Source organism: Sinocyclocheilus grahami, unplaced genomic scaffold, assembly GCF_001515645.1.
Source record: "Sinocyclocheilus grahami isolate Dianchi unplaced genomic scaffold, SAMN03320097.WGS_v1.1 scaffold1939.1, whole genome shotgun sequence".
NCBI classification, from domain to species: domain Eukaryota; kingdom Metazoa; phylum Chordata; class Actinopteri; order Cypriniformes; family Cyprinidae; genus Sinocyclocheilus; species Sinocyclocheilus grahami.
The window spans coordinates 96779-106388 of record NW_015507118.1 but is presented as its reverse complement, the minus strand read 5'-3'; the positions used below and the strand labels follow the sequence as shown (position 1 = coordinate 106388).

The window sequence follows — 9610 nt, the reverse complement described above, 5'->3', positions numbered from 1 at the left end:
CATCAAGCCTTTCTTTCAGACAGACGAGACATGCAAGTATCCAAAGTTAGTCTTAGTAATTGATACATTAGGTACCATTTGCACCTTTTTACAAAAGTGTGTTTGAACTAAGAATCTGATGTTTCCCTCAGGTGTAAATCTGCTGAATATGCAAATGGTTCAATAACTTCATGTTCTTATTTCTTGATTCGTTACAGTCCCATAAGGGGATGTGTCAGCTATGAACTTTTCAGTAGCTTTCACAGTGTCACTCTTTGCTTTACACAAAAACTGTACAAAAAACTGTTCCTGAGTAGTCATCAGTAAATGCTAGAGCATATCTGACCATCTTTAGCTTCTAGGTCAATAGGACCAGCTAGATCATTAGCAGGACTTTATCTGATCATAGAATTGACAAGACAGTTGACCCTGAGTGGTCAGCTAAATATCTACAGTGGATCTAAAATATGAATAGTTAATTATAACTAGTTATGGTTAATTATTCATATTTCCCCATGAGCTGATTCGCTACACAGTTTATGCAGTTATTATTGGTGATTACAGTTTTCACTGCTTAGTAAACCTAAACTCAACATTTCTTGAAAAATAATGGATATTTGTTTTATGAAAAACAAAAAGCTGGCTGAGATCTATCTCTTCTTTGGGAAACAGCGACGGTTTTTATTATGGGGTCAATAATATTTTATTCTGCAGCATAGAAAAAGAGTCTTATGGAAACACAACTTGATTTAGAATGTCTTAAGGATTTAGAGAATAAATTTATCAACACCCCCTCACATGTTTTGCAGAAAGAATTAGATGCAGCTTGCTCAGCCTTAAATCAAATCTTAACTAGAAAGGCAGAGACCTCATTGCTTTTTTCAAGGCAGAGGCTATACAAATACGGCGATAAACCAGGCCGTTTACTGGCATGACTGGCAAAAGGCAGAAACGAGGCAAGCATGATTTCAAGGGCAGTTTAACTCCTGACTCTAAACAAGTAAACACGCAGAAAAGGTGTTTGACTGTGGAATTTAATTTAGGTACAGGCTTTATTAATTGGATTCAGACTCTTTACTGTATGCCAAACTGCTTGTGTTATTACCAATGGCCTTTGCTCATTTCCTTTTCTGTTGGGGCGAGGTACAAGGCAAAGCTGCCCTCTATCCCCTCTCTTTCTTGCCTTAATTCTGGAACCTCTAGCAGAGACTATTAGAACTCACACTGATATCGAGGGGGTTGAGATTGGCCAGTCAGTTCATAAAATTATATTACATGATGACAATATACTTCTATTTCTTACAAAGCTGAAATTTCTATTCCCACAGTTGTCAGGACTATTGATTCTTTTAGTTTGATATCGGGTTATAAGATAAACTAGATTGAGAAGTTTGTAGACAAACTTTAAGTTGGCTTGAAAAAGCCTAGCCAGAAAGTTTTAAAAAGTTTTAAAAGCTTGCAGTCCAAAAGTTTTCAGTTTGAAGTAGTTTGAAATTTAAAATTTTTAAAGATTAAAGTTTGAACGTTTTCAAGGCAATAAAGTCTATCAGAAAAACAGATAGGTATAAAACATATTGCTAGGGTACCTGGGGTGGTTGCTAGGCTGTTTTTAGCATGACTAGGATGTTGCTAACATGTTTTAAGCATGATTAGCATGTTACTAGCATGGTGTTACCATTTTGTTAACATGATTATCAAGCTACTAGCATATTTCTAGCATTATTAGCATGTTACTAGCATGGTGTTACCATTTTGTTAACATGATTATCAAGCTACTAGCATATTTCTAGCATTATTAGCATGTTACTAGCATGTTGTTAGCATTATTGGCATGTTATTAGCATGTTGCTAGCATTATTAACGTGTTACTTGCAAGTTTTTAACATGGTTAGCATGTTGCTAACATGATTAGCAAGTTACTAGCATGATTGTAGCATGATTAGCATGTTACTAGCATGGTGTTACCATTTTGTTAACATGATTACCAATTTACTAGCATGTTTTTAACATGATTCGCATGTTACTAACGTTGTTAACATGATTAAAAGTTACTACCATGTTCCTAACATGATTAACATGTTATTAGCATGTTAGCATGATTGGTATGTTACTAGCATGTGTTAGCATTTTGTTAGCATGACTAACATGTTACTATCATGTTTTTAGCATTATTCTATCATGATTAGCATGATTCTATCATGATTAGCATGTCACTAACATGATACTAGCATTTTTCTAGCATGATTAGCACGTTACTAGCATGATTCTAGCATGATTAACAATTTGCTAGCATGTTTCTAGCATGATTAGCAATGTGCTAGCATTTTTTAGCATGATTAGCAAGTTACTAGCATGTTGTTAACATTATTAACAAGTTACTAGCATGTTGCTAGCATGATTTTAACATGATTAGCATGTTATTAGCATGATGCTAGCATGTTTCTAACATGTTTGACAAGTTTCTAGCATGATTAGCAAGTTACTAGCATTTTTTATCATTATTAACATGTAACTAGCATGGTGTTAACATTTTGTTAGCATGATTAGCAAGTTTGTAACGGACAAAACATTACTTGGTTTTATTATTGTAGATTCACTCCACTTTTCTTGTTGATTTCATAGTGTGATGTATTTGGGTCACATGTAGTACCACTAGGAGCAGCTTGAGGGCACTATTGCCTGGCGGTAACTGGACATATAAACTCGATCACTATAGAGTAAGTCAGTTCGTTTGGTAGAGGGAAACCATTTGGTTGAACTCATGCTACCGGCATGCTCTTTGAAAGTCCTTGGTTGAGAACTCTGTGTTTCTGCTCAGCTGTGAGGATGGTTTGGTTTATTTACCTGACAACATGTCTGTATAATGAAGTTACTGATGTCAGCCATTTGCTTTCTTTTTAGAAAGGACTTTATTTGTCTATGTCTACACTTGTCTATTCTTGAAATGATTTCTTTCTTCGTGTGTAATTGATTGGATGCATCTTAAATCACCTCTGGATACGAGGTGTGGGTTCATCCAACGCGGCACACAGGACAGCAACACGCCGAACGCCAATGACACTGTGGGTTATAGGACTACTAACATTGCATCACACTCAAATAACTTTGTGGATTAAAACGTCATCTCATCACTCATCAATTCTCGTACTTCAACTGTACATGGAACGATAAGTTTATTTCAACTCATTTCAATGGTTGTGTGGAGAGGTGTTCAGGGCGGGTGTGGCGTTTTTTTCAAACCTGCAGTAGAACTCGTTCAGATCGTCTGCCAGTTGTTGATTTTCCACAGTGCTGGGGGATGGTGTCTTGTAGTTGGTGATTTCTTTCAGACTTTTCCACACTGATGCTGAGTCACTGGAAGAGATTGAATCCTTATTTTTTAAGAATAATTACTCTTTGCCACTCTGATCTCCTTTTCCAGTGTGTATTTAGCCTGTTTATACAAGACATTGTCCCCCTTCTTGTAAGCATCTTCTTTGGCCTGACGGAGCTGTCTGAGTTTTGCAGAGAACCATGGTTTGTCATTGTTGTAGGTTAAATGAGTCCTGGTAGGAATGCACATATCTTCACAGAAAATTATATAAGATGTTATAGTCTCTGTGAGCTCGTACATGCTCGTCATGGACATTATGGGACTGTTCCCATTGAGTACCCGTCAAAATGAATATCTTCTAGTTGTGGTAGACTATTTCTCTAAGTGGGTAGACGTCTTCCCCATGAGATCTGCCAAATCTACCTCCATCGTTTGTATTCTCATCGAAGAGATATTTACAAGGTAGGGAACAACAGCCTTCATTGTTTCTGATAGAGGCACTCAATTCACCTCAAACCTCCTGGATCAGTTATGCAAGCAGTGGCCGGTAATCCAAAAACTCACTACTGCTTATCATCCACAATCAAACCTGACTGAACGCATCAATCGAAATCTAAAAACCATGATTGCATCATATGTTGACAATATTCACCGTACTTGGGATCAATGGATCTGCAAATTTAGATTTGCTTTGAATACAGCATGGTATGAAAGCACAGGTTTTTCACCCGCTGAAGTAGCCCTTGGATGTCAATTGAAAGGACCACTACAAAGAGCTCTACAGAATCCGCCAGATCCAGATCAACCAAGCTACAGTACCATTGATCACCAGAAACTACTGTACGAATTGTGGTGGCTTCTGCCGATGCTGTAAGGAATCATTCTTCAAGTCTTGGGGTTTTGATGCCAGAAGATAGACGTTATTCTTCAGATGAAATAAAGCCGAGAAAAACTCAGTAGAGCAATCTCCAGACTCTTTTTCTGTACCCTCTTATATACTGTTCTTTCTTTAGGCGTGTTCAATACATTTCATTCATATTTGTTATGGGATCACAATGCTTGATGCCAGAAGATAGACTTTATTCTTCAGATGAAATAAAGTCGAGAAAAACTCTTGTAGAGCAATCTCAGACTCTTTTTCTGTACCCTCTTATATACTGTTCTTTCTTTAGGCGTGTTCAATACATTTCATTCATATTTGTTATGGGATCACAATGCAGTCATGAGGCCTTAATTTTATGTTCTGTGAAAATAAGGGCCCCATTATGTGCCATCATGTGCTTATCATGTACTTCACCATATGTCTGCACATTCCATTCTCATACAGATTTCTATACATGCAGGCAAATACACATGATTATAGTAGTAGAATAACTTAATACATAAATGGCTATATTCACATTGATTATACTTGAATAATTTATATTTAAAAAATGTAAGGAATTATTATATTTTGATTAATTAAAATCTTCCACATTCCCCTCTTTGAGACTTACTAAGTCTCACCATCATTTGTCATTACCCAGACTGCAGTTTCATAATTCAGTCTCATCAGTTATTACTACCTAGTGACTAAATTAAGTCATACAGTTTTATCACCAATGATCAGAATATGCTACAGCACTCTGGCGGAGCAGCAGGACCAAACCTCTCCCCCCACACTTGACTAGGAGGGAATAAAAGATCCCCATCTCTCGAATCCCTAATTTAAGATAAAACAATGTTATAAGCATGAGCGTGCAATTGGTTCAGTGCTTGCCTGTGGTTGTCACAGTTATGTAGTATACAACAGAAATAAAAATTCAAGACATAAAACATGTAACATCACAAAAAATAGCATAGGTAATCTTCAGCCCAGACACTTTGCACATTGTAGAGGGCCATTTTGGTTACCCTCAAAAATCAATTTCCCATCATATTGACATCTTAGAATTTTAATTTGCTTAGTTGTGGTTTTGATAACTAGTGACCTCAATATAGGAAGTACACAGTAAAATAGTTCTATTCCTATCAATACTGCAATTCCTAAAAACATTCCCAATTTATTTAACTATGCTTCCCATGCTCCTAACTTTAGATCAAACCAATCTCACATTTGATTATCTTTTCCAGCATTTGCTTTATCTTCCATTCTTTAATTTGATCATTACTTCACTAAATGCTCCTTCTGGATCATTATTATTTGGTATATCAATACAGCATTGTTCCCCAAACATAATACATACTTTTCCTTTTTCAGTTAACAAATAATATAAAGCTATTCTATTTTGCTATGTCATTGTTGCGTCCAATTGCTCTCCTAGAAGTGATAAGGCCTCATCAGTATAATTAATACATCTTTGCTGATTGTACTTTATGTAATTTAATTAATCCCTTTTGTAATTTTATTTATTTATTTTTATTATTATTATTATTATTATTGTAATTTAGAATTAATATTGATTCAAACCCTAATTTAACTGCATCTCTTGTATTAAAGTTGTTAGGTATGCCTTTAGGTTGAACAATTGAATTTATATAATCTGCAGGGTCTTTTTCATCTGCTCTTTTGGTTCTAGTTTTTTCTTCATTTGTGGTTTCCTCTTCTAGAGAGATATGACTACTTTTATGCATCAGCATAACCCTAGTAATCCTGACCAATTTTCTGGTAATGTTGGCAAGAGGCCATATTTTTCTGCACATCCACCGTATGTCTGCCAATGCAATATTGATTTCATCAAATATAGGAGGTGGGCCTTCCTTTTTCACTAACTAATCATCTTTTCAATATTTTGCTGCATTTCCTTTAATCTGCCAATGTCAATAGTTCCCGTCTTTTTATAACATTCAATTCTTGATCTGCCATTATTTGTATTTTTCCTTGTGTTTTTTTATTTTTTATTATTATTATTTTATAAATTTTTTTATTACCATACTATTGACCATTTACGGGTTCGGGTGCACTGTAATTCAGTTGTTTCTCTGTTTGTTGAAGATTGGAGAAACTGGCACCAGTATGGGCATAATGCCATTTTTTGGGTACAGTTTCTAAAGACCTTTATCTCTCTACCTCTTCTATTCTTCTATTAAGCATTTATCTCCCAGTTTTATTACATCTAATCCCATTTCACTAGATAGTTCTGGACATTTATTTTATCATTGCAACAGTAAATTTCTGGCTGAAATTAATTTGTCATCTTGGTTTGTTTAGGCCTATTTAAAATGAGACACATCTGTTTATTATTTTTTTACAATTATTTCACAATTATTTTAATCTCCAAACTGTTTTAGATAGTTCTGCTTTGCATCTTATGCTTTGCTAAATACAAAATTGACATATTTCATGGACATATTTCATAGACTTTTAACAGCTGTAAATGAAAAAATTAAAACACAAATATTATTAGTGAATAATACTATAAATAATACTATAAAATAAAATAGTTATTTTTCTTAAATACTTAATTTCTGCCATATTACACTTTTTATTAAGATTAAGCGTACAGTAATGTCAATTGTTTTTTTTTTAATCTAAAATCTTTTGGTGGGTCTTGAAATGGAAAAGTTTGAGAACCCCTGTCTTAAACCATTCATCATGAAATATTATACAACTGTGTATGAGTATTGGTACAATATATAAGTCTGGTCTTGCTTCAAAGCAAACTATGCAGTTTTCCCATTTTTGTTTTTCTGCTGTGTAATTTGCCCATTTTTACCAATTATTTTCTTCTACCTTTTCCCATGAAAAATTTGAATTGCCAGTTTTCTTATAACTGATATTATGGTTGTCATTTACAATGTGTCTATTTTGTCTAGATACTTTTTCCTCCTTATCTAGTTCTTGTTCTTTTTGGATTAAGTCAAAGCCACTGCTAGATTCAACTGAGGGGGTGAAAGTTGATTGTAGGGAAGTCTGGGTGCTGTTGGCTACAGCTTGAGCTTGTAGAATTAGATGCATTAGGCATGTGATGATCATCAGATATCTTTTCACTTTTCTGCTTCTCTGACAAAAGAATGTGAGTTCCTTGCATATCTCTTTTTGAGTTGTCATCAGTTTGCACTTCATCTTGCGTTTCTGGTCTCTCCACGTCACTTCTTCCTGTGTTGTCTGCTGCCTTCTCTTTCCACTTCCTCTTTTCCTTTTGTTGGCCCACATCTGCTCCCAAGTATTTTGATCATTTCGTTAGCTGTCCCATCAATCATTCCATTTTCACCAGGGTGACTCTTTGTGAGTTGTTGCAATGGTTTTTCCCTCATTGGCAGGAGAGGGTCGTTACTAGCACGCCCTTCATCCCTCACTTCATGCTGTGTGGAGTTGTTGAAGTGGTTCTTATTGATGGAGCAAACCATTCCTTGTCCTTTATAGAACTGCTGTTACCTGTAAATGGAAACCTTTAGATTTTTTTGTTAGTGATATCAAGCAAGCTCATCTGGCCAGTCATCCTTCTTGGTGTGATCTGTGGAAATTTCATGTGGGTTGAGGGCTGTCCTGGCCCCTTTTTTGAGCTCTCACAAATCCATTGCTGTCAATACAATGAGCAGGGCTAATACCCTCTTTCTAAAATAAAAAGCTTTAATTAATTATTTGCATATATTATCCTTACTCTTTTTTATTTTAAATTAATTTCAAATTTATTCTTAACAATTTGCTAATTCAGTTATCTCTTTGTTTTATAAACTGAGTTCCACTATATCACTTGATAATTTTTTAGGCCTATCTTACTAAGTAACATAGGCCTTTTGACTTGGAAAACACTCAACCCACTTTATTTCTGTTAACAGTCAGAAAGACAATATTTTATCCTTTTGACACAGAATCAGCTCCATTATGAAATGCTGAAAAGATAGTTAGATGTGGGGTGGACGGAGCAAGCTTACTTTGCTCTGCCTTCCCATGTTACTCTAAAAAACGTTGGGTTATTACTGTACCCAATATCTGGGTTAAACATGTTGGGTCGTTTTGTTGGGTTATTCCTATGTTTATTGGGTTATTTCTATAACAACACAACCAGTTGGGTTAAAATTTTAAATTCCAACAGTCGATCGGTGCAACTGCAACAGATGACACTGGTAATAATATGTGTGCGTTATGTTGTTTTTTTTGTAACAAAGTGTCTTTAAGCCCTGACAGTAATGTTGCTGTTTTTCCTACGAGTATGTTTACATCTCCCCTGTCAACTGATATTTTAATTCATTAAAAATCCGTTATCTGCACTCTTGACTCCTCTTTCCTTACCTTTTCAGTTTGTCTCGACAGTTTTGGGGGAAATTTTACATATATTTCAGATATTTGGCCGACGCGTATGGAGGACCAAACCTGCAGAAATAATAAATAAATAAATAAATAACAGGAAAATAAAGAAATAAATGACTTGATGAAAACAAATATAGTTCATTTGTAATAAAATTTAATCCTGAATTGATTTTTATGACCTTTTTCCTATGTATTATTTTCTGTATTTATTTTTACATTTATTTTGATTCTTTTTCAGTTTTATTTACTTATCTTCTCATTTATTTTTATATTTATTTATGTATTTATTTATTTTAAATGTATTTATTCATGCGTTTATTTATTTTTTATATTTATTTATTCCCACATATATTTATTTCCAGATTTATTTATTCTTACTTTTCCGTGTGCAGCATTTTTGAGAGAGCTCACGCAAAAGCATCAGATCAAACGAGATCGGAGTTTGTGGGATCAACTGCAGAGTTGCAAGATATTTTCACAGATTCACATTATTATGTGTCGAATTTCACAGAGAAAATCATGACTCTCAGAAGCATTGTGAGCCTAAATGCAATCGTAAACCAGTTGCACCAAAGGACCTAGTTAGACCTATGGTCTATTCAGGCTCACAATGCTTTTTGGAATCGCGGCCCACTGGCAGTTGACGTCTATATTAGCAAGTTTAGGGACCATCTCTAAAGTTAAATCCGACATTGGTATACATGATTGTAACTTCAATAACATTTGTCACAAAACCAACTGTAAAGTGTTCATCTACGAATCAGGTATATTTAGCAATATTTAGATATAATTTGACAGTTTATTTGAATAAATATCGTATGTCGTATGTAAGTTTAGAGACGGTCCCTACACTTGCGAATATTGAACGTCCAACGTCAAGCTAACTTTATGGCAGCGGGCCGCGATTCCAAACCTTTGATGCAACTGTTTTACGATCAACTTAATGCTTTTGGGAGTATTTTCTCTGTAATTACAAAATGAACACAAGCCTTAGAAACCTCTACCAAGTGTGTCTAGAGGCGTCATCAAACTAAACTTAATGACGAAACTGTCAGGATAAGTAGGTGAATTCGGTCGCTATAAAA

General features: G+C 34.9%; 1 long non-coding RNA gene across 1 annotated transcript in view; it reads right to left on the bottom strand.

Annotated features, from left to right (window-relative positions):
- The window catches only part of LOC107573428 (uncharacterized), a 22494-nt gene extending 15272 nt beyond the window's left edge, over positions 1-7222 (bottom strand). The window contains exons 1-2 of the long non-coding RNA XR_001607504.1: positions 6859-7222; positions 5514-5522 (exon numbers count right to left, since the gene is read on the bottom strand). This is a non-coding gene — a long non-coding RNA (uncharacterized lncRNA). The remainder of the gene's footprint in view (positions 1-5513; positions 5523-6858) is intronic.
- Between the last annotated feature and the right edge of the window lie 2388 nt (positions 7223-9610).